The 23,825-nt window shown below is 49.9% G+C and overlaps 3 non-coding genes and 1 pseudogene across 3 annotated transcripts; 3 read left to right on the forward strand and 1 right to left on the reverse strand.

Moving 5' to 3' along the window:
- Nucleotides 1-11,485: 11,485 nt before the first annotated feature.
- On the forward strand, nt 11,486-11,557 carry TRNAQ-CUG (transfer RNA glutamine (anticodon CUG)). Its single transcript has one exon. It is a non-coding gene; the product is annotated as a tRNA-Gln (tRNA).
- A 1,835-nt stretch (nt 11,558-13,392) lies between these two features.
- TRNAM-CAU (transfer RNA methionine (anticodon CAU)) lies at nt 13,393-13,464 on the forward strand. The gene has a single exon. It is a non-coding gene; the product is annotated as a tRNA-Met (tRNA).
- A 1,637-nt stretch (nt 13,465-15,101) lies between these two features.
- On the forward strand, nt 15,102-15,173 carry TRNAG-UCC (transfer RNA glycine (anticodon UCC)). Its single transcript has one exon. It is a non-coding gene; the product is annotated as a tRNA-Gly (tRNA).
- A 6,837-nt stretch (nt 15,174-22,010) lies between these two features.
- On the reverse strand, nt 22,011-22,964 carry LOC141470113 (olfactory receptor 10C1-like; annotated as a pseudogene).
- Between the last annotated feature and the right edge of the window lie 861 nt (nt 22,965-23,825).

Genomic DNA, 23,825 nt, shown 5'->3' on the forward strand with positions numbered 1-23,825 from the left:
TGTAAACAACTAACATCATACTCGGAATTAAGTATTCTCACCCAGGGTCAAATTCCCTTGAGGTACACATTGAACTTCTCCATTCTTCAGCATCACCCACCAAGTACATCCAGGTCCTTGAGCAAAAACAGTCCCACGAATGGGTTTGCCTTTGCCCGAGGCAGGAAAAACCCATACAGTTTTCCCTAGCATATTCCTTTCATGCACCACAGGGACTTTATCCCCTTCTACAATATGTAAAAGGTCTGATTGAGCAGGACCACCTCGATTGACGGATCCCCTGGTATTAACTAACCAAGTAGCTTGCGCTAAATGCTTGTCCCAATTTTTAAAGGATCCACCACCCATCGCTTTTAGGGTAGTTTTTAACAATCCATTGTATCGTTCAATTTTTCCAGAAGCTGGTGCATGATAGGGAATATGATATATCCACTCAATACCATGTTCTTTTGCCCAGCTACTTATAAGATTGTTTTTGAAATGAGTTCCATTGTCAGATTCAATTCTTTCTGGAGTACCATGTCGCCACAAGACTTGCTTTTCAAGGCCCAGGATGGTATTCTGAGTGTGCAGAAAAAAGAAAAATCCCCTGAAAATACATGATTTCTAGCACTCTATGAATAAACTCCCCTCAATTCCCTTTTAAGTATGAAGTAACTAAAAGTAAACCACCTTCATTTCTCTTGCAGTTTATGGCCTGTGGGCCAAGGGAAACACAAGGAGCCTCCTTTAACAGGACTTTCTACTGGAAGGGGGTGAATCTTCCTAAATTTCCGATTCCAGGCTTGCTTAAAGAAAAAAGCAATGTCCTTTGCTGTGCTGACAGTCAAAAGCCAATCTGGATGGTGGGTTGTACGTGGGGGTGGTGTAGCACAGTATTTACAGACTCCCACCCTGTCATCAGCAGTGCTACAAGTAGATGGAGTTATGAAGACCAGGATTATGATTGTGCATGCTCTGGTCCCTACCAAAATGCCCACCCTAACCCCCATCTTGCAGTCACACTGCCTACGTCCGGACCTGAAAGCCAGTGCTTTCCTCCTTTCCACTCCATACCCATCCCTTGGAGTTTATTCCCACACCACCAATAAAAGAGGGAAGTGCCATGACTGGTTTTCATATGAAGTTTGTGAATAACAGTTAAGAGAGAAGTTAATTCAAAAGGTCTATATTAACATTCCCATCTGAACAGCTGTTACTACCCACAGTTCCTGTAACTTGTCTACCGCTTGTAAAGCCCAAAAAGCTCATGGCTCCACATCTAACCACAGAACATCTTCTTTTGAATGATCTCATGCAACAATATGGGGACAGACAGTCTTTTTAGGGATCCTCAGCAGAATGTTGTTAGGATCAAATGTGTGTCATCATGAGTCTCCTGGGTGCCCAGGACCCCTTCAAAGGAGAAGGGGATACATGACCCGTGCCTAAAGGCTGCCCACCCAAAAAGATGGCATACCAGGGGTCAGGAGTAGGAGGCGTTGGTCGCAATGGCAGCTGGGAACTGAAATTATTTTTATGCTCTGGTAGAAGAAACTTGTATAACTTCTCGTGTCTCCCACTATGCTCTTTTCAAAAAGGACAGGATGAGAAAACAAAGACTGGAGACTGAGACAGCTTGTCCTGGGTCTTCATTGCCAGCTTTGCCAGAGGCCAGGTTTTAAGACAAGCCTCTTCCTGGGGATACTGGTGGCTTTGTCCTGGAGAGGTGGTTGGTGTCAGCCCTGTACTTAGATCCTAGGCACAGCTTCTCTGGCTGCCCATTGAAGCCTGTGGGAGGAGGCAGGAGCAGAAGGCTAAGGTCCCAGTGAGACTTGAAATCAGATCACTGCATTCAGAATCCAGAGTGCTCACCTTTACAGCATGGGACCTCCTGGGCAGATGCTCTCTTTCCACTTTGCCCACCCTCAATCAGCCATATTCTTCTGGCTGACCCCAACAGTCTCTCCATCTCCCGGGCCACCACCAAGTATAGCCAGGGCCACCAAGCACTCTCTAGTCGCAGGGCCTTTCAATGGAGCAGCAAAGCCCTTCACACAAGGTTGACGTGCCCTCTCTCACAAGACCCAGGCCGGTAACCTGTGAGAGTGTTGCTTTTGTGTAACTAGACCTGGTTACGAGATTACCAGTGGAACATCTCCAGTGTTGCACCTCACAGAGTACATTGATGACCCAGCAATCTGTGGTTTGATGCTTGCACTTGTTGTCTCTGCTACCATCTCCCTTCACCCCTATGTTGGACAGCCTGTTGCTGCTTCTCTGGTATCTCACCTTGTGGCACATACTAAGCAGCCATTAACCAGATATCCTTATTCTAGCTGAGCTCCTGACCTGGCCAAATGAGGGGACCAAGACAGAGGGCAGGGAATGAGGTTTAACAGAGGAAAGAGCTGGCAGAAAGCACCTAATGCTGAAGCTTACATGATCAGTGCTCATGCTCCATCTATACAACTTTCTACTGGTCTGTCACTGCATGAAACCAGGAGACTGGGTCTACACTAAGGTATACTAAAGAAACATGGACTTCAGCTGTGTTCGAAGGGACCTTAACAGGTACCGGTAATTACCAATATGATGGTAAAATGCAAAGGCCTGCTCAACTGGATCCGTGTTTCCTAGTGTAAAATGGTCACACCAGCTTCAGACACAAAACAGTGCATCATCTGTCACAGCAGAGCAGAATGATCTAGATGAACTTTCTTTGCTCAAGCGTAAGCAGCACAACAACCTACAACCCTGCAAATAGACTTTGATGATATCAAAATGATTGATATCACCTGAACCTGTCAATTGTTTTTGGTAATTGTAGCTTTGCTCTGGGATCTTCCATTTGGATTTATATTATTGCTGGTCATATACTAACTCATAAGAATTATTCTATTATATGGCCTTAGGTAATGAAGGATTATGAGGAATATGTGGCTCTAAGACCCACAAGATACTGCCTGTCAATTGGACTGGCACTGGTACATCAGGATAGGATTTTTTTCCTGTTTTTCTTTCCTTTTCTCAATGTTTCCAGACCTCATCCAGAATGAGAGACACAACTTACCCCAAAGTATCAAACGCAGTACAAAATGCTCTGTGCAAAATGCACTTGTTATTTGCCAAGCTAGCTTCCACCAGTTAGCACAAACTTTCCTCTCCTGGCTAGGAATATTAGGATTAGAAAGGGCTAACGTATCTGCTGTAATAGAAGAGATAAATAATGCTATGGTTAACACTGTTTCAGCCTTACAGTTAGTGACAGAAAAAGAATCTCAGGTAGCCCTGCAAAACAGCTTGGTTTTAGATTATGTGCTTGTTGCTTGAGGAATTGTATGTGTATTAGTTAACACCACTTGCTGTACATATGAAACCAAGATCAGAGAATAGAAATGGACATACATAAAAGTTGAGGCAAACTTCAGATACTGCGTGATATACCTGGAGAAGAAAACAACCCTTTGACTGGTGGGAATGACTCTGAAACATAGAAGGATGGTGAGGAAAAACTGCTTAAGATAGTATTGAAGATAGTATTGAAGTATATTTTGTTGAGTTTATTAACTCGGGTGGTTGTGTACCTAATTGGTTCAGCTGATCTTATGTTGTAGCAAATTGGCATGTAAAAGGATAGACTCATAGAATCATGGAATTGTCTGGGTTGGAACGGACCTTTAAGATAATCTAGTCCAACCATCAACCTAACTCTGATAAAAAAACCATCACTAAACCACGTCACTAAGCGCTATGTCAACCCATCTTTTAAATGCCTCCAGGGATGGTGCCTCAACCACTTCCCTGGACGAACAAGATAGAACAAGGCATGGCTCAAGCAGAGGCCAGAACAATGATGCTGAATATATTAGAGAATAAGGAAGAATAAAAGGAAGAAGTACTGACTATGACTATATGGCTATATTTATATAACTATAAATTATTATAAAATCTAAGGGCAAGAACGGATGATGGGACAGCACAGCTCACATGGTGAGATTGATCCTGGGCTCCCAGGAATGTGCAGCCCTTCTACCTATCTTTAAGAGAAAGATGATATGAGACTATAAGTCTCGTAGGTCCTTACAGGTCTCAATAGTTAAAAAATACCATTTGCAGCAAATGGTCTTGCCAGTCAGCACAATTTACTTTAAAAAGTAGTGGATTGTTTGTAAGAGGATGCACTATGTAGAGCATCCTTTTCTGAAGGTGCCTGAAAATGAGCTATAAACAAAAGGAGGGAGCAAAGAGAAGTGAGGTGGAACAATACTTTTTTTTTTAAAATAAAAATAGATATGAAGCATAAAGAGAAATTTTAATCACTTGCAATGATTTCTGTGAGTAATTACTACTCGAAAAATGGGGGGATGATGGGTAAATTCAAACTGCAGCTGCTCAAAAATGGTAAATTGAGACCAATGAATGATCTGGAATAGAGGGCAAGAAGTCCTAACTGCAGAACTGGCTGGGTGCAGGAAGGCCAGAGACAGAATGACTCCCTGTAAAGGAGTGAAGATTCCCTTGTGGATGAGATAAGAATTATGACAATATTGTCTTGTAGGAATCCTAGAATGTGAGCGCTGATCTTTGATCAGCGAGGGGATGCACCCAATGCAAGGTTGAAGTGCCTGATACTGACACTCACGTGATCCATGCCGGTGTAACCGTGTATAAGGAAATATCATGTACTGCATCTTTTGCAGATTCCATATAGAAATTCTTATGGAGGTAGGACTCTGTCCAATGCATTGCTCATTAAAGTTTTATATTTAAGTGCAAACATCTGTTTAATTCACCTTGAGGGGTCCAATAAAAATTCCCCAACAACAGACAATGCCAGATGGACCACGTCTACACTCACTCCTTAATGCCATTTTTTTTAATGCATTTGTTTTTAATGCCACATATTTCTGCTGCAGAGTTAAAAGGGAACCAAAGCTACCTTCATCTAGTGATGAAAATGATCACATACACAGATCATTTGGCTTTCTGGTTCCTGCTCAGGCATTGGACATCCCTTGCCAGTGCTGGAAAAAGGCTCAGAACACACCTATTCCACCACAACAAGCTCTCTCCTGTCTCCCTCTAAGTCATCCGCACCTCCCATTTATTCTCACTTTGCCCCTCCACTCTTCTCCTCGGCCAGGCTCCACCTTACCCTTTCCATAGATCTCTCCCCCTTTCCATAGATCTCTCCCACTCTGGCAAACTGTTCCCCCTATGCACCAACATCCTGCACAGCAGTCGTTGTCTTTGTTCAAGGGTTGACACCACCCTATGCCCCAAGAGGCTGGAGGGGCTGCCAGGAGGCCAGCCCCTCCCCTGCAGGAATGTCCTCACCGTCGTGCTCCCAGCACGCTTGGAGTCCCCCTCAGACAAATTTGATAAGCAAGGCCGGGTCTAATATCCCACCTCACCCTGGCTGAGTCCACACAGATGCCTTCCCTTCTTCCCTGGAAGCAGATGAGGTGCCATGTCAGGAGTGAAATCACACACCCGCCCCCTCCTCAACACCCCCACCCTCCCCTCGTGGCAGGACATCTCAGATACCTGGCTGAGGACAAGGTACTGGGAGCTGCCACCATAGCTCCTGGTGTTAAGCCTCTCCAGGCTTCTGGAAGGCTGACACCAGGTACCTGTCATGCTCCATGCAGGTTCCAACTGCAAATCTCACTGCTAACGATGAAGGGCAGACACGTCAGAGATCTGAGATCCTGCGCTTGAGGAAATGCCCTTGAGGAAAGCAGGACTTTTAGAGGAATGAGGCTATGAGCTCTGGTATCCCTGTCACGCCTGAGACAGGGGCACAGTGTCCACTGAAGCTAACAGCACGATGACTCATGTTTGCCTGGAGCTCAGGGTTTTTCCCGACTCTTCCACATCACAATGACTCCCAGGTGCTCAGGGAGACCGATCCCATGTCCCTTTGAAATGTGAAATGCATCGAAGGGGCCACCCCATCCCTGACCCAGAAAAGAGAGCCATGAGCTTTTGGCTCCCTGCCCCGAGGCTCTCTTCAAAAGCAGACCATCCAAGCCTTTGGCCTCTGGGATGAACTCACTGAGCACAACAGGTCAATTTGGGTGTGGGTTTTCTCCTTCGGGGAAGGACACGGGCACCTCTTTGATCACCCTCCTATGCGCCGATTTGCTTCGTTCCCACAGGTTCTCCACTTCCCAAGCTGAGCCCAACCCCCTGGTTGGAAGAAGCGTGAGGGCCTGGTCAAGTCATCAGGGTACATGGCAATGGAGATCCCAGGGAGAGATTAGTTGAGAGGGACCTGCCCGACCCTCTGCTCTTCATCGTGAAGAAACTGCCTTTGTTCCCTGGGCTCGCGGGCAGAAAAGACAGGTTCTGGCAGAGCCTGCTGAGCGTAAGCAAGGTCCCTGAGGCCCTCAAGCTTGCCCTCAGCCCACAATGGCTTTTCCTTGCCCTTGAGCTTTGCCACATCCCTGGAGATATGAGTCTCTTCTCCCACCAACTCCTGTGAGCCTACAACGACCCGCTGGAGAGGCGTATCTCCCCGGGTCAGCATGAGCCCCTGGACTGAAAGCACTTGAGAGCTGACTGGAGGCGTCCCTAATAGCTGAATAACGTGACTGGTGGCCAAGGTCACCGTGAAGAAGGCGACGGAACAAATGGCATCCCTGTGATGGAAAGCCACGTAAAATCCCTGCACAGCTAGCCTGAGACCTCTGAGCCAGTGGGTTTTTGCAGGCCTGGACACAAATTAAATATATTGGCATTCGATGGTATGTAGCTGGAGCAAAACATTTCAAGTGAAAGAGGCAAGGGCTTAATCACCATTGGGGCTTCAGCGAGCAGTAACTGCTAGGTGTTCAGATGCTTCATGAGCAAGGAATGTTTGTGGCCCCATGGGGCTCTGGGACGCAGCGTAAAAGCCTGTGCTGCTCCTGGCTCCGCATCCTGCAGCACGTGCTCTCTAACCAACTGGACAAGCTCATCCAGTGCCTTCTTCAATGCAGCAGTGTTAGTTCTGGGGATGGAATGTGATCAGTCTTTCCACAGGCGCTTTACACCCACTGTGCTGGGTCCTATCTCAAAGGGGGTCAGCCTTCCCGTCCCGCACAACTCGGAGGGCACAGTGAGTGTTGTGGGAGCTGTAGGCACAGTGTGCATTTATAAGAGGTGATTTCTGAGATAGCTGTTCAACCCAGCCTGTTTGAGCTGGGTCCATTTCATCAATCTTTACCCATGCTATCGTACCAGGAAACGCAGGAGGAGGTCCTGGTGGAATCGGTAGTCAGTTAGGCAGGTCTTTGCTCCCAGTCCTTCAGATCTAGCCCTAGGGTGTTGTGCGCGTTAGTAAAATCAGCTGCAGGTTCTTTCTGGATGTGGAGCTCAAAACAGAGGTGCATGGCAGCAAAGTATATCTTCAGCGAGAGTGGAAGAAACAATAGACAGGCTGATGTTGGAGTCCGTGTTTCCTCCCTGCTCTGTGTTTCAGCTTTGCCTCCCTCACCGAGAGATGTCTTGCTTCAGACCCTGTCCCCCACGCCCCTGCGGAGCCTGTGGCCCAACCCCACTTGCAAGCAGCTGCAGCGAGCCCTGCGTCACCCGCTGCGCTGACTCGACGGTGGCCATCGAGGCCTCCCCGGTGGTGGTGACCCTGCCGGGCCCCATCCTCACCTCTTTCCCGCAGAGCACAGCCGTGGGATCCTCTCTGTCAGCTGCTGTTGGGAGCTCCCTCAGCACCGGGGGGGTTCCCATCTCTTCTGGGGGCTCCCTTGGTCTGGGGGGGTCAGGGCGGTGTCTGCCTATCCCCTGCTGCAGTCTGAACTGCTGAAGCCGGCGCATCATCCCCTTTGGAGCGGGAAGGAAGATGGGAACTCTGCAGCAGGAGTGTGGCCACGGCTTGCCGATGGGCTGGGTGTCCCCATCCCAGCAGGCAGGAGGGACCTGCGCCCGCTTGCTCCTCACTGCATGGCAGGCCTCGCCGTGCCTCCCCTGGCTCCGATTTGCTCTGAGCTCCTTGAGAAAGGGCTCATTCTTTCCTGCTTTGCTGAATCTCCTGCTGATGGGGAGAGGGTGCTGGAGTTAGGGACTGCTCTTGGTGGGCTGCGATTGCCACCAGGTAGAGCAGAATGGGAAAAGGCAAGCGCTTTGTGTGGAGCTTCTCCTTGGGCAGCGGGCCATTTTCTTTGCCTCCCCGAACCCTGCAGACGTGTGTCTTGGTCTCTGCCCTGTGCCACCGCATTTGCTCCTTCTCATTAAAGACTTTGTGCAGCATAGCTGGAGACTCGTGGTGGATTGTTCTCCCCCCGCCTCAGCTGGCCAACACCTCTGAAAGGAAGAGCAACTCGCCTCTGACTCAAGCTTACACCCAGTTGTGAATAGAGCTCCAAGCATTTATACTAGACCAGCAAAGGTAAGCAACCAGGAAAGAGAAACACCAAAAATGAAAATGAAAGCTTTGTGATCATGGCCCTGTGATATCTCTCAGGATCAGCCATGAGTTCCATCACTGAAAGCATTCAAGAGCTGACCTCATTTCTTCTGCCAGTGTGCCCAGCGCATCTTGCATGTATGCTTAGGAAGCCGTGACTCTTCTCCTCCTGCCCCAAGTAAGCCCTGGGCAGAGGACAGAAGCAGGCTTAGAACTGGGCTGAGATGACAACATGAAAAAATGGATATGTGTGCTCAGCTGAGTTGTTGAGGGTGCCTTTGAAACATGCACATGTTGCCTTTCTGAGCATGAATCTCCGGCAGAGTCCTGGTATTTGGAAGTCAGGTTTATACCTCTTTTCCTTTTGCTGATGCCCTTTGCTACTCACAGGAGGTTTGGAGACAAAAAAGCACCAAAGCTGCTCAGCAGGAAAGCAAGGCCTCCTACATGCAAGCATGCAGCTAAGCACAAAGGAATATCCAGTCTCTCAGACGAGGCATTTCTCTCCTCCACGCTGCGCCACCAAACCCTCTCAGCAGTCATTGCTGATCGAGTTGCACAAACTTTGGGACAGGTGCACGTCTTCCTCTGACTGAACGCTGTTGCTTCTGCTTTCTCTCTTCCTCCATCTATTCCCAGCAGCAAGTGGAAATCCTTCTGCTAAGTGTTGTTCCTCTGCAGGAGACCTGGACGTCTGCATGCTAGGTCCCCTTACAGGGGCTCCACGGGTGTCATTGTGTGGCTGCTTCCCACTTCTGCACAGCTAGAGGTTTTGTCAGCCCTGCCAAAGGGACACTGAGGTGATTAAGGACTTGGCTCATCTGTCATACAGAGAGAGGCTGGGACGGCTGGGGTTGCTTAGCCTGGGGAAGGGAAGGGAAGGGATGGGAAGGGAAGGGAAGGGAAGGGAAGGGAAGGGAAGGGAAGGGAAGGGAAGGGAAGGGAAGGGAAGGGAAGGGAAGGGAAGGGAAGGGAAGGGAAGGGAAGGGAAGGGAAGGGAAGGGAAGGGAAGGGAAGGGAAGGGAAGGGAAGGGAAGGGAAGGGAAGGATGAGGAGGCACCTTATCCATGTCTCCAAATACCTGGGGTGGGAGGGATGACAGGCAACGTAAAGGAGAATGCCATCTTCTTGTGAGGAGAAGAGGGAGAACCTGCTCCCTCCCATGACAGTGAGTCTGCCCCCCTGCATGGGGCACTCCCAGTTGTGGGTGGAGCTCCCCAAACCAGAGCACCAAAACTTGAGCCAGTTTTTAACCCAGCGAAGGGTACTCCCACCCAAGCCATGGGCAGCCAGTTTCTCCAGGAGGATACTGTGGGAGACTCTATCAAAGGCTTTACTAACTAAAGTCCAGGTAAACAACATCCACAGCCTTTCTCTCATCCCCCAAGCGGCTCACCTTGTCATAGAAGGAGGTCGAGTTTGTCAAGAAGGACCTGCCTTTCATGAACCCGTGCTGGCTGGGCCTCATCGCCTGGGAGTCCTTCATGCCCCGCAGTCTTCTCATCTCCAGGCTAAACAGGCCCAGGTCTCTCAGCCTTTCCTCATAAGAGAGGTGCTCCGTTCATCTGTTCTTTATGTAATGGCGCAAAGGTCTGCCTGTCTCGTCAGCAGTCCCCCTGGAGACACTGACCTAGCCTGTTCAGGCTCCAGCATTGCAGAGACACCCTGCACTTTACTGGAATTGGGTGTAACGATGTTCCTGGTAACTAAGAACCGAGACACCCTCATTTCTCTTGCAGCTTATGGCCAAGGGGAACACAAGGAGCCTCTCTCAGTAGGACTCTCTACCTGAAGGGGACAGAGATTGCCAAGTCTCTGATTCCAGGGTTGCTTAAAGAAAAAAGCAATGTCCTTTGCTGTGCTGACAGTCAAAAGCCAATCTGGATGGTGGGTTGTACGTGGGGGTGGTGTAGCACAGTATTTACAGACTCCCACTCTCTCATCAGCAGTGCTACAAGTAGACGGAGTTACGAAGACCAGGATCGTGATTGTGCATGCTCCGGTCCCTACCAAAATGCCGACCCTAACCCCATCCTGCAGTCACACTGCCTACAGAGACATCCTCATGCAATCCCACCACAGGTTGCAATTTTCAGAAGGACCGCAGTCAGGAAGTATGAGCCACAGAAGAGGTCTGCTGGGTGAAGGTGGCTCTCTGGCTTGCCAAGGTCTGCCCTCAGACAGAAAGGCCTCGGGAGTGCAGGACCCGGAGTGACCTGGTGTCCTGTGTGGGACAGCCTGGCCCGAGCTGCAGGCTAGGACTGCAACCAAGAGTAAGCATATCTAGTTAATGGCTGCTTCATACTAGCTCCAGGTGAGAAACCAGAGAGGCAATAACTTACACCGGCAGATTGGCAGGTTGTCCAACACGGGGGTGAAGGGAGGCAGCAGCAGAGGTAGAATCATAGAATGGTTTGTGTTAGAAGGGGCCTTAAAGATCATCAAGTTCCAACCCCCCTGCCATGGGCAGGGACACCTCCCACTAGACCAGGTTGCTGACAGCCCCATCCAGCCTGGTCATGAACACCTCCAGGCATGGGGCATCCACAGCTTCTCTGGGCAACCAACCTCACAGTAAAGAATTTCTTCCTAATACCTAGGCTAAATGTCCCCTCTTTCAGTTCAAACCCCTTCCCCCTCCTCCTATGGCTCCACTCCCTGATCAAGAGTCCCTCTCCGTCTCTCGTGTAGTCCCCCTTTGGGTACTGGAAGGCTGCTATAAGGTCTCCCCGGAGCCTTCTCTTCTTCTCCAAGTGGAGAAGAGATGGCAAGTGCAGGCATCGAACCACCGATGACTGGTCCGTGAAGGTCCCCTGTGAGGTGCAACGTTGAAGAGGTTCTACTGGAAACTTCATAACCGGGTTTAATTAGGGAGAAGCAAGGGGTTCACAGCCTGGGTCTTGCAAGAGAGGGCATACCAGGCTTGCCCAAAGAGGTCTGCAGCTCCCTCCAAAGGTGAAATGAGCAGAGAACGCTTGGTGGCCCTGTAGAGAGGCCATACTTGGTGATGGGCAGGGAGACAGAGAGACTGCCAGGCTTGGCCAGGGGGATTTGGCTGAGTGAGGGTGACCACAGTGGAAAAAGAAGCACCATCCAGGAGGTCCCATGGTGTAATGGTAAGCACTCTGGACTCTGAATCCAGCGATCTGAGTTCAAATCTCAGTGGGACCTTCTCCTTTTGGCTCCCTCACCATGCTTGCACCCAATTCCCTTGCCTTGCTCTTGGGTCAATTCGTTGATGCACTCACATCTTCCTTCTTTTCCCGTGCTCCCAGCACTGGCACTGACATCAGTGACCCTTCTACCCTGTGCCCACCAAGTCCCTGCAGCTTTCGTCAGAAATGGCCAGCGCCCCCTCTCTGCTGACTTCTGCTTGATGGCTGCTCCTGGATGAGGGCCTCCAGCAGGGCCTCAGAGAATCACACAGCAGACAGGGTGGAGACACGATGCAGTCTGAGCCCAGCTCAAAGCAAGGCCAAGTAGAGGCCGTTTTTCATCCTTTGTCTGGTTGGATGCTGCACATCTCCAGAGATGGAGACTCTGCAACCTCCCTGGGCACACGTTTCCCATCTTTGACCACCACTGTTTGTGGCAGTACTTGTATTTCCAATTCTGTCCAGTGCTTCTTGCTCTCTCCGTTGCTCTGAGGCGTTTCTGACTTTCCCTTGCCTGCTTGCTTATTTTTGGTGCTCCGGCTCAGGGAGCTCCACCCACAGCTGGGAGTGCCCCATGCATGGGGGCAGACTCACTGTCATGGGAGAGAGCAGGTTCTCCTTCTTCCTCTCAGCGGTGTTGGCCAGCCGAGGCGGGGGGAGAACAAACCACCACGAGTCTCCAGCTATACTGCACAAAGTCTTTAACGAGAAGGAGCAAATGCGGTGGCACAGGGCAGAGACCAAGACACACGTCTGCAGGGCTTTTTTATAAGCCCTGCGCAGGTTTTGTGCATGGGGCAGAAGCAGGACGGGTGCCATGACTCAGGCCCAGTAGAAGGTCCAACAATTGTTATCGCTTCTTTTCTTTTGTCTGGTAAGGGAGATAAGGAGGTGGAACAAAGACAGGAGGAAGCTGGATCCTACAGAAAGAGACTTCAGTGCCTGAAATCACACTGAATTCACAGCATGTAGAATAAAGATCTTCTAATAGGGTGAATGCAGTTCTAGGTGCAGTTTAGCTGGCCAAAGCTGTTGGTGTCACTGAGCATGGTCCATGCCATCACGACCTAAAGGGTTACTTGGCCTGTGGCTGTGCACAGATTGCGACTGTGTGTTTGCAGGATTCCGTAATACCCAAGGAAATGGAGGCTTCATCCTCAAAATTTCTTTACTTTATTACAGATTTCACAAATAGTACAAAAAACATCACTAGCAAGTATACCTATGATTAATAAAGCAAATATATATATTGCAAGCTATTGCAAATTATTATCAGCAAACAATAACGACAATAAATTATAGCAACAATCAATAACAGTGACAATAATAGCAGCACTCAATAACAACAGCAACATCTGTATATATAATACACACAGGTTACTACAAACTTATTCCTAGTAACGCGAACTTATCGATAATATAACAGCAGATTATGATAGATCGCTTACATGCACGTATACGGTCCCAAGAGCATTAAACCAATGCCAGAGGGGGGCAAACTATCCCAGAAAGCAGGACAAACTGCTCTCAGAAGGGGACCCAACCATCTCAGAAGTGGGAGGACAGCCCACACAGACCCCAGAAGTGGGTCCAGAGGGGGATGAAATAAAATAACAGAGTCTTGGTTCAAAAGTCATCTACATGACAGAGTTTGGGGTGAGCCAGGTGTCCCTGGCGAGGGCCCAAAATTTCGTAGAAAGTTGATACAGAGAACTCAACCTACTTCGGAAAAGCATGTGCAGAGCACAGGCAGGAGAAAGGGAAGGGGACCTGAGGACAAGCACTGGTGCTGGCAGTGCCAGGGGGCATCATCCACCACTGTGGGAGGGCGCAGGCAAAGGGGCCACAGGAAGCAGAGTGGCGCAGCGGAAGCGTGCTGGGCCCATAACCCAGAGGTCGATGGATCGAAACCATCCTCTGCTAGCCAGATGCTCTTTTCCCCCCTGCTCCTGACAGGCGCTGCCTCTGCCTTGCTTCCTTCAGCAAGTTTTAACCTGCTCTGCTCTAGCTCTTTGGGAAACCAGGGCCGTGTCCCTCCCACACCCTCAGCCCCTTCTCTCTGTCCTCACGCCTTCTTTCTCCTTTGCTTTCTTAGCAGCCAGCAGTCACCCTCAGCAAGGCAGAGACAGGTAGGAGCAGCAGGCAGAGCTCCCCCCACCAGGCAGTGGGTGTCCTGGGGACACGGGTGTGTCTGTCTTCCCATCAGGCAGCTCAATCCCAACTTCCCAGCCACAAGCAGGGCTCTGCAGGTGGGGAGGAGGACAAGACTGGTGCTAGTTTGGGAAAGACCAGTGCGGTAAACTTGGCCATCTGGTGGCTTTCTCCATCCTAGTCTGTTTGCTGCCATGCCCACTCACAGGTCCAGCCAGGAGCAGGTCCGAGCAGGTATTCCCAATGGGCACTGTATGTGGCCAGGCACTGGTATGGAGGGCAGCGGGGATGCTGCAGGGTGGCCTCTGTGAGAAGGGGTAAGGGGCTGCCCTGTGCTGGACCCAGCTGGATAACACTGAGCCATCAGCCAAGTTTGTGGCACCTGTGATGGAGCTCCAGGATGAGTTGCTCCTTCCATCTCATGCCCTGCACACGGCTGGTTCCAGCTCCACAGCAGTCCAACTACAGGACACAGCTGAGCCATCGTTTGTGGCATCTATGAAAACATAATCCAGAAAGGACAGAAAATGCTCAGACAGAGAGAGGAGGTATAAAAAAAAAAATAGTGTCAGAAAGAGCAGAGGGAAAATGCATCCCCCCTGTGCCGCGTGGTTGGGCAGAGGAGCCTGGAGTGAGGGAGTGAAGCTGAGCCTGGGTAAGAGGGAGGGAAGTTGGTGGGTTTTGTTTGTCTTGTTGTTTCTCACTATGTGAATCTATTTCAATTGGCAATAAATTTATTTCCCCCAAACGGAATCTGTTTTACCCAGAACGGTTTTTGCTAAGGCGTGTCTTTGTGTTTATCCTGACCTGGAGGCTTCCTCATCCTAGTTTCTATGCTCTGCGTCCCACTCAAGGCGGGGAAAGCAGTGAGCAGCTGGGTGGGTGTTTGGCTACGCCCATGCCACTGCAGGTAGACACACACAAGCATGCTCAGACTTTCATAGTACATGCCCAGCTGGCACACGTATGAAGGCAGATGGGGAGCGGCAGCGTTGGCAGCACCCCCGGAAGCACCAGCAGCCCTCACACAAGCATGAACAAGACAGACATCCCGATCCTTTCCTTCCTCCCCGGCTGCTTAGGACCGGAGATCAGTGCTGGGACACCCCCGCTCCCCCCGACCGCCGACGTGCACACCAGGGGGTCCCGTGGAGCCTGTGCAGAGTCCGTGCCTGGAGGTCAGTCCCGGTTTGCCCAGTGTCCTGCTCCATCGCCGGGCAGTCGCTGATGCTGATCTCCCCTAGTCGGTGGCTAGTGCAGCTTGAGGTTTTCTAGCCAAGAAAAGCGCACGTGCTTCGTAGGAGGTTGTGGCAGCGTGTGCGCAGGGGGCCGTGGCGCGGGGCAGCAGAGGCCGAGAGTGGGTGAAGGGGAGGAGCAGGAGTCGCGGTTAGGAGGCCGCAATAACAGGTGCGTTGGTGGTATAGTGGTGAGCATAGCTGCCTTCCAAGCAGTTGACCCGGGTTCGATTCCCGGCCAACGCAGGCGGGATTTCCTTTAGCTGGGCCTCGCCGCCTCCGCGGGGCAGCTAGCACCCAGCGCTGAGCCATGGGCGCCCTGACCGGGGGTACTGCCCTCCTGCTGGCGTCCACACAGCGCAGCTCTTGGCGGTCACCTGTCTTCCCCCCACCCCCGGGCAGGCCCAGCACCTCTGCCTGCTCTCCAGGCCCTGCCTTGCTGCTAGGCTCCACGAGGAGCCACAGGTCCCGTAAGCCCGGCCTTATGCAACCCTGGACTGTTGTGACCGAGCAGCAGGGGGCAGCATATTATATTCTTCCTGGTGAGGTAGCTCACTGTCGTGGAGTTGCTGCTTGCAACTGGCAAGGAAAGCGTGTTCTGCTGTGGCAGGGTAAAGATGAAGATCGAGAATGGCCACGGTGGGGACCAAGGCATACACGAGTAGGCGGTTTGGGGTTGGGGTGGGCTGAGCCCGGCGGGACGCCCTATCACTCCCCTCCTCAGCTAGAGAGGGGACAAAAAATATAACAAAAAGCTTGAGATAAGGACAGAGAGGTCCCTCAGCAATTACAGTCATGGGCAAAACAGCGGGAGGACTCTTCACGCTCTTCCCCTGCTCCAGCATGGGGTCCCTCTCACAGGAGATAGCGCTCCAGAAACTTCTCCAGCGTGAGTCCTTCCCATGGGCTGCAGATCTTCATGAACTGCGCCAGCACGGGTCCTGGCCCTTTCCACAGGGGCCAGTTTTTCAGGAACAGACTGCCCCAGCGTGTGTCCCCTGCGGGACCACAGGTCCTGCCAGAAAACCTGCTCCAGCATGGGCTCCTCTCTCCACGGGGTCACAGGTCCTGCCAAGAGCCTGCTCCCGCACAAGCTTCCCACAGGGTCACAGTCCCCTTTGGGCATCCATCTGCTCCAGCAAGGTGTCCTCCACGGGCTGCAGGTGGATATCTGCTCCACTGAGGACCACCATGGGCTGCAGAGGGGACAGTCTGCGTCGCTATGATCTTCACCACAGGCTGCAGGGGAATCCCCGCTCCAGCACCTAGAGCACCTCCTCCCCTCCTTCTTCGCTGACCTTGGTGTCTGCACCAGATGTGTGTTTCTCTCACATCTTCTCGCTCCTCTCTCTGGCTGCAATTGTGCAGTTGGTATTTTTTCCTGCCTTCTTGAATGTGTTATCACAGAGGCGCTACCACTGTTACTGATAGGCTCATCCTTGGCTGGCGGTGGATCTGTCTTGGAGCCGGCTGGCATTGGCCCTGTCAGACACGGGGAAAGATTCTGACATCTTCTTACAGAAGGGGGGCCTGTAGCCCCGCCGCTACCAAAGCCTTGCCATGCAAACCCAATGCAGGGGTACAGTGGGAGGATGTCTGTTCTTTATATAATGTCTCAAAGTCACACTGGAATGAATTTGCTCTCCAGCCTCCTCCATTTTTTCCCATCTCTCCAGTGCTGGCTGGTCAAATGGGGGGTTTCTTCCCCTTCAGAGGGGACACTGGTATTTACAATGCCTGTGTTCAGAGCACAGCATTAGTTCCTCTACAGCATTCTTTCCTGAAAACAGACACACTAACTTGGTTTGAAATACTCCGTTTAACAATCAAGACTGCATGTCTCGGAGACCCTACGCCCCCAGTGCTGACTGATTTTGTCCAGTCTCCGGCCCTGCAGAGACAACCTGAAGTCTACTGGAATTGGGTGTAACGACGTTCCTGGTAACCAAGAACTGAGACACCCTCATTTCTTTTGCAACTTTTGCAACTTGTGGGCCAAGGGAAACATAGGGAGCCTCTCACAACTAGACTTGAAGAGTCTCAAGGGTACAAAGCTTCTCACATCTCTGATTCCAGGGTTGCTTAAAGCAAAGGAAGCAATGCTCTTTGCTGTGCTGACAGTCAAAACCCAATCTGGGCAGCGAGCTTGTATGGAGGGTTTGGGTTGGCACAGTATTTACAGACTCCCACTCTGTCATCAGCAGTGCTACAAGTAGACGGAATTACGAAGACCAGGATCGTGACTCTGCATGCTCCGGTCCCTACCAAAATGCCCACCCTAACCCCATCTTGCAGCCACACTGTGTCGTTGTTGTTGAGACGGACAAACGACACGGACAGCAATCTTCAGAAGTTCAAGCAGTAACAGTCTACCTTTATTAGCACACGTATTTTCTTATATATTCTTTCTTAACACATGTGTTCTTTTCCTATTGATTACATATTGTCATAACAATATATCATTGGCTGTCTTTTGCAAAACATCAAAACTACTCCTTATCTTGTCAGTCTCCAGCTGGTACCTAAAAGTTGTTTTACTTCTCAGGATGTTTTCTACTCCCTTCTTTCTCAAGGATATACTTTAATCTCTGCAAGGTCAACTCCTGACTCCATTCCCACAATCAAGGGTTCCACGGACCTGCCGCAGTCCCCCACAACACTGCCTACATCCAGACCTGAAAGCCAGTGCTTTCCTCCTTTCCACTCCGTACCCACCCCCTGGAGATTATTCCCACAAAACTAACGAAAGAGAAAATTGCAATGGCTATTTTTCATAGGATGTTTATGAACAACAGCTGAGAGGACATATCAAAAGGCCTGTATTAACATTCACATCTGACCAATTGGGACAACGGTCTTTTGCCATCCTCACAGTAAAGGAAGGTTACTCTGGGTGGCATTTCTTGTATTTCCACCTGTGTCCATTGCTTTTTTGCCTGCCCACTGGGCACATCTCACAAGAAGATGGTGTTCTCCTTCACTCTGCCTGTCATCCCTCCCACCCCAGGTATTTGGAGACATGGATAAGGTGCCTCCTCATCCTTCCCTTCCCTTCCCTTCCCTTCCCTTCCCTTCCCTTCCCTTCCCTTCCCTTCCCTTCCCTTCCCTTCCCTTCCCTTCCCTTCCCTTCCCTTCCCTTCCCTTCCCTTCCCTTCCCTTCCCTTCCCTTCCCTTCCCTTCCCTTCCCTTCCCTTCCCTTCCCTTCCCTTCCCTTCCCTTCTTCCCTTCCCTTCCCTTCCCTTCCCTTCCCTTCCCTTCCCTTCCCTTCCCTTCCCTTCCCTTCCCTTCCCTTCCCTTCCCTTCCCTTCCCTTCCCTTCCCTTCCCTTCCCCAGGCTAAGCAACCCCAGCCGTCCCAGCCTCTCTCTGTATGACAGATGAGCCAAGTCCTTAATCACCTCAGTGTCCCTCAGCCCAGTTCATAAGCCTGCTTCTGTCCTCTGCCAGGGCTTAGTCGGGGCAGGAGGAGAAGAGTCACGGCTTCCTAAGCGTACATGCAAGATGCGCTGGGCACACTGGCAGAAGAAATGAGGTCAGCTCTTGAATGCTTTCAGTGATGGAACTCACTCATGGCTGATCCTGAGAGATATCACAGGGCCGTGATCACAAGGCTTTCATTTTCATTTTTGGTGTTTCTCTTTCCTGGTTGCTTACCTTTGCTGGTCTAGTATAAATGCTTGGAGCTCTATTCACAACTGGGTGTAAGCTTGAGTCAGAGGCGAGTTGCTCTTCCTTTCAGAGGTGTTGGCCAGCTGAGGCGGGGGGAGAACAATCCACCACGAGTCTCCAGCTATGCTGCACAAAGTCTTTAATGAGAAGGAGCAAATGCGGTGGCACAGGGCAGAGACCAAGACACACGTCTGCAGGGTTCAGGGAGGCCTATGATCTCTGATATCCCTGGCATGTCTTAGGGCAGGGGCACAGTGTCCAGTGAAGCTAACAGCACGATGACTCATGTTTGCCTGGAACTCAGGGTTTTTCCCGACTCTTCCACATCACAATGACTCCCAGGTGCTCAGGGAGACCGATCCCATGTCCCTTTGAAATGTGAAATGCATTGAAGGGGCCAACCCATCCCTGACCCAGAAAAGAGAGCCATGAGCTTTTGGCTCCCTGCCCCGAGGCTCTCTTCAAAAGCAGACGATCCAAGCCTTTGGCCTCTGGGATGAACTCACTGAGCAAAACAGGTCAATTTGAGTGTGGGTTTTCTCCTTCGGGGAAGGACACGGGCACCTCTTTGATCACCCTCCTATGCACCGATTTGCTTCTTTCCCACAGGTTCTCCACTTCCCAAGCTGAGCCCAACCCCCTGGTTGGAAGAAGTGTGAGGGCCTGGTCAAGTCATCAGGGTACATGGCAATGGAGATCCCAGGGAGAGATTAGTTGAGAGGGACCTGCCCGACCCTCTGCTCTTCATTGTGAAGAAACTGCCTTTGTTCCCTGGGCTCACGGGCAGAAAAGACAGGTTCTGGCAGAGCCTACTGAGCATAAGCAAGGTCCCCGAGGCCCTCAAGCTTGCCCTCAGCCCACAATCATTTTTCCTTGTCATTGAGCTTTGCCACATCCCTGGAGATATGAGTCTCTTCTCCCACCAACTCCTGTGAGCCTACAACGACCCGCTGGAGAGGCGTATCTCCCTGGGTCAGCCTGAGCCCCTGGACTGAAAGCACTTGAGAGCTGACTGGAGGCGTCCCTAATAGCTGAATATCGTGACTGGTCGCCAAGCTCACTGTGAAGAAGGCGATGGAACAAATGTCATCCATGTGATGGAAAGCTCGGAGGGCACAGTGAGTGTTGCGGGAGCTGTAGGCACAGTGTGCATTTATAAGAGGTGATTTCTGAGATACCCAACCTATTTGAGCTGGGTTCATTTTATCATTCTTTACCCATGCTATTGTACCAGGAAATGCAGGAGGAGGTCCTGGTGGAATCGGTAGTCAGTTAGGCAGGTCTTTGCTCCCAGTCCTTCAGATCTAGCCCTAGGGTGTTGTGCGCGTTAGTAAAATCAGCTGCAGGTTCTTTCTGGATGTGGAGCTCAAAATAGAGGTGAATGGCAGCAAAGTATATCTTCAGCGAGAGTGGAAGAAACAATAGACAGGCTGATGTTGGAGTCCGTGTTTCCTCCCTGCTCTGTGTTTCAGCTTTGCCTCCCTCACTGAGAGATGTCTTGCTTCAGACCCTGTCTCCCACGCCCCTGCGGAGCCTGTGGCCCAACCCCACTTGCATGCATGGACTACTTGCAAAGTCTGTGGCCCTGTTATCTCTCTTCAGAAACACAACAGTGTATCACTGCCTGAAGGAGCTGGAAGGAGCCTTGCTTATGTCTCTGCCCTCTTGGGAGTGTGTTTGCATATTTCTTTTGGGGGCTGCACAACACAAACCCAGGTGTCCATCTGTCCCAACCGGTGTCCAACTATCTGTAGAACAAGGTGTCCATCAATCCATCCCACAGAGTATCCATACCTTTGTTCCTCCAAGTGTGCTTTTGTCTTACCAGCTGCCCATCTGTCCCAGGAGATGTCCATCTGTCCAACGCTGTGTGCATCTGTCCCTCCAGGTGTCCTTGTGTCTGTCCAGTTGTCCATTCATCAAACCATGTGTCCGTCTGTCCCACCACGTATCCATCCATCCATCTCTCCAGGTGTCCATGTCTCTCCCATTTGTCCATTTATCCTTGCAGGTGTCCATTCATATCAGCAGGTGTCCATCCATCACTCCAGGTGTCCATGGTTCCCACAGACTTCTCATTCTTCCTCTTGATTTCCCATGATACACACACTTGTGTACAGGCATTTGAGATAGGGCCCAAATCATGCTGCTTTTACAGAAGAAGTGGGAGATCCTCCACCATGTCATGCTGTCACCAGGACACATCTGCTCTGCCCTTGTGCTCTCCCTTCTTTGCAGTTTTTATGCTGCCTTTCCCCAACATAACCAGTTCAAAGATCTCCTGACCAGGCTAGCAGACCTGCTTGCCAACTCTTGCTGCACTTTGTCTTATGTATCCCATCCCTGGCCAGCAGCCATTGTTCCTTGGAGATAACATTGTTCCTTTAATTCTTGATGATAATGCCCTCCCTGTTGCACCAGCCATACAATGAAATGTGAAATAGAAATTAGCCACAATTCAGATGCATGTCTTTAGAATTGTTTATGAACTCTGAAACAATTCTGTTGACGCCTTGATAAAAAGTCTTTCTCCATCTTTCTTACAAGCCCCCTTTAAGTACTAAAAGGCCACAATAAGGTCTCCCCAGAGTCTTCTCCTCTCCACCCTGAACAACCCTAACTCTCTCAGCCTTTCTTCATAGTAGAGGTGTTCCTGTCCTTGGACCATTTTTGTGTCCCTCCCCTGTATCTGCTCGAATATTTCCATGTCTGTGTTAAACTGAGGACCCTAGAACTGAATTAAGCACTCCACATGAGTTCTCACAAGAATGGAGTAAAGAAGCAGACTCACCTCCCTCAATCTGCTGGCCACAGTTCTTTTGATACAGCCCAGTGTACAACTGGCTTTCTCAACTGCAAGTGCATATTATTGGCTCCTATCCAATATTTCACCCACCAGTGAATCTTTCACCCCACAGTCCTTCTCTGCGGGGCTGCTCTCAATCGATTAATCCCCTAGTCTGTAATTATGTTTGGGGTTGCTGTGATCCAGGTGCAGAACCTTGTACTTGGCCTTGTTGAACTTCGTGAAGTTCACATGGGACCACTTCTCAAACATGTCAAGGTCCCTCTGGATAGCATCCCTTCCCTCTAGCATGTCATAGACATCTGGGGAGTAACTCTTATGCCTAAAGTTATTTGTCTGGGAACACATGAGACATCCTACTGTATCCAAAATCTTCATGTAGTACCAGCAACTGTAATTTAATGGAGATGCACATATTCTATAATGGCAGCTGGAGGTTATGCACTTCAAATGTCACCAGATACTCCTGTTTAGACACCTAATTACTTTTTTTGAACTCAGGTGAACTGAATGCCTTCCTGTTTTAAAGTCCAGTCACTGATCTTTCCTATATCCCTCTGGCAAAAAGGTGAGATATTTGTGAATGGCTCTTCAGCTGAGGGGAACTGGCCTAGGAGCTGGAGTGAAATAACTTCGTTCGCATTTTAAAGAGATCCCCTTTCACCTCCCTGTTCCTAAGGCTGTAGATAATGTTACAATATAGGGGTCAATACAGAATAGAACAGAGAGAGCACCTTGTCCACATCCAGGGAATAGCTGGATTTGGGACATATATAGATGAACAGCTGTCCCATAGAATAATGTCACTACAGTGAGATGTGAGAAGCAAGTGGAGAATGCTTTATACCTTCCTTTGGCAGATCTGATTTTGAGGATGGAGAAAATGATGAGGCTGTAGGACACCAAAATGAGCAGAAAAGGCATCAGGATGACAAAGGCAGCAGCCAGAATTATCTGTAGTTCGTTCTAGTAAATGTCCCCACACCCACATCAACACTGACTGCATCTCACAGAAGAAATGGTTGACCACATTGGAGCCACAGAATGGCAAAGAGAAGATAAATATAGTGTGCCCAAGGGCCACAAGGTTGCCACATATCCATGATGAAGCAGCCAGCTGCATGCATACCTTCTTATTCATGATACCCATGTAATGCAGAGGGCCGCATATGGGTCGGTAGCGGTCATATGCAATAGCAGCTAAGAGGCAGCACTCAGTCACCCCCAAAACCAGAAAGAAATACATTTGTGCAGCACAAACTGCAAAAGACATGGACGTATCACTTGAAAGAAGATTGACCAGCACTCTGGGTAGGGTCACAGAGGTGTAGCAGATCTCTAGAAATGACAAGTTCCTGAGGAAGAAGTACATGGGAGTGTGGAGGACAGAGTCCAAGTTAATTACAAGAATAATAATTAGGTTTCCCAGCACTGCAATGATGTAAATACATAGAAACAGGATGAAGAAGATGACTTTCATATCTGGGTGATGATAAAAACCCAGGATAACAAACACGATCGCAGAAGTTTTATTTCCAGTGGTGCCTCCTTCAGAGGATTTCATCTTGGAACAATAAAGACACAGTGACAACAATGAAACAGTATTATACAAGCCAAATAGCTCTCTGTTGTTAGCAGTAGCTTACATGAAATTCAGAGACTCAATTCCAGTTCTAAAGCGAGGCATCTACTGCTCTTTGAGAAGACTGACGGTGCACACCCTGGCCACTGTAAGAAAAAATTAGATGTTTTTGTAGAGGAACAACTTGGTCAGTCTGCAATGACATAGCTAGGGAATGATTAACAGCAACACAAAGGCTTCCCAGGAGACATGCAAGAATGCTCATCCCTTAGACAAAGGCGAAACCAGTCTATGCCAGATTGGCAGTTTAATGGGAGGATGAGTGTTTAACTGAGATAGGCAACCTTGAACAATATTACCAAAAAAGGGAAGAAATCAACAGGTGAAGTAAGCGGTGTAGGTGGGTTGATAGGGAGAAGTAAACAGAAGCGGGACAAAGGGAAGTAGTTTTAGGCACCTCGGATAGGCTGTAGACTCTGAAGAGCCTAGCCAATGGGGAAACAGGGGAGGGAAACTTTGGCCAGGAATAGGAAATAAAAAGCAATTACTCTGAGAACCGGTGTGCCTGCTTGCTGGTTTACCCATCCTTGCAAGAATGTTTAAATAAAATGTGCTTCATATTGATCACTGCCTGAGTCGTTGTTATTGGATAAGGAGCATTTTTCATACCACCATCTGCCCTGCAGGGAAGACAGGATGCACCCTTGTGGATCACGTCACATTTGTGAGCCTAGCATGGGTATGCTGGACAGCCCGTGATATCTAAATCTATAGAGCTGTGCTTAGGCTTCTCAATTATTTCTGAGATGTCTGTGTTTCAGATCCTAAAATCTTAGATGTGTT

This window comes from Numenius arquata, chromosome 11 (assembly GCF_964106895.1).
Source record: "Numenius arquata chromosome 11, bNumArq3.hap1.1, whole genome shotgun sequence".
NCBI classification, from domain to species: domain Eukaryota; kingdom Metazoa; phylum Chordata; class Aves; order Charadriiformes; family Scolopacidae; genus Numenius; species Numenius arquata.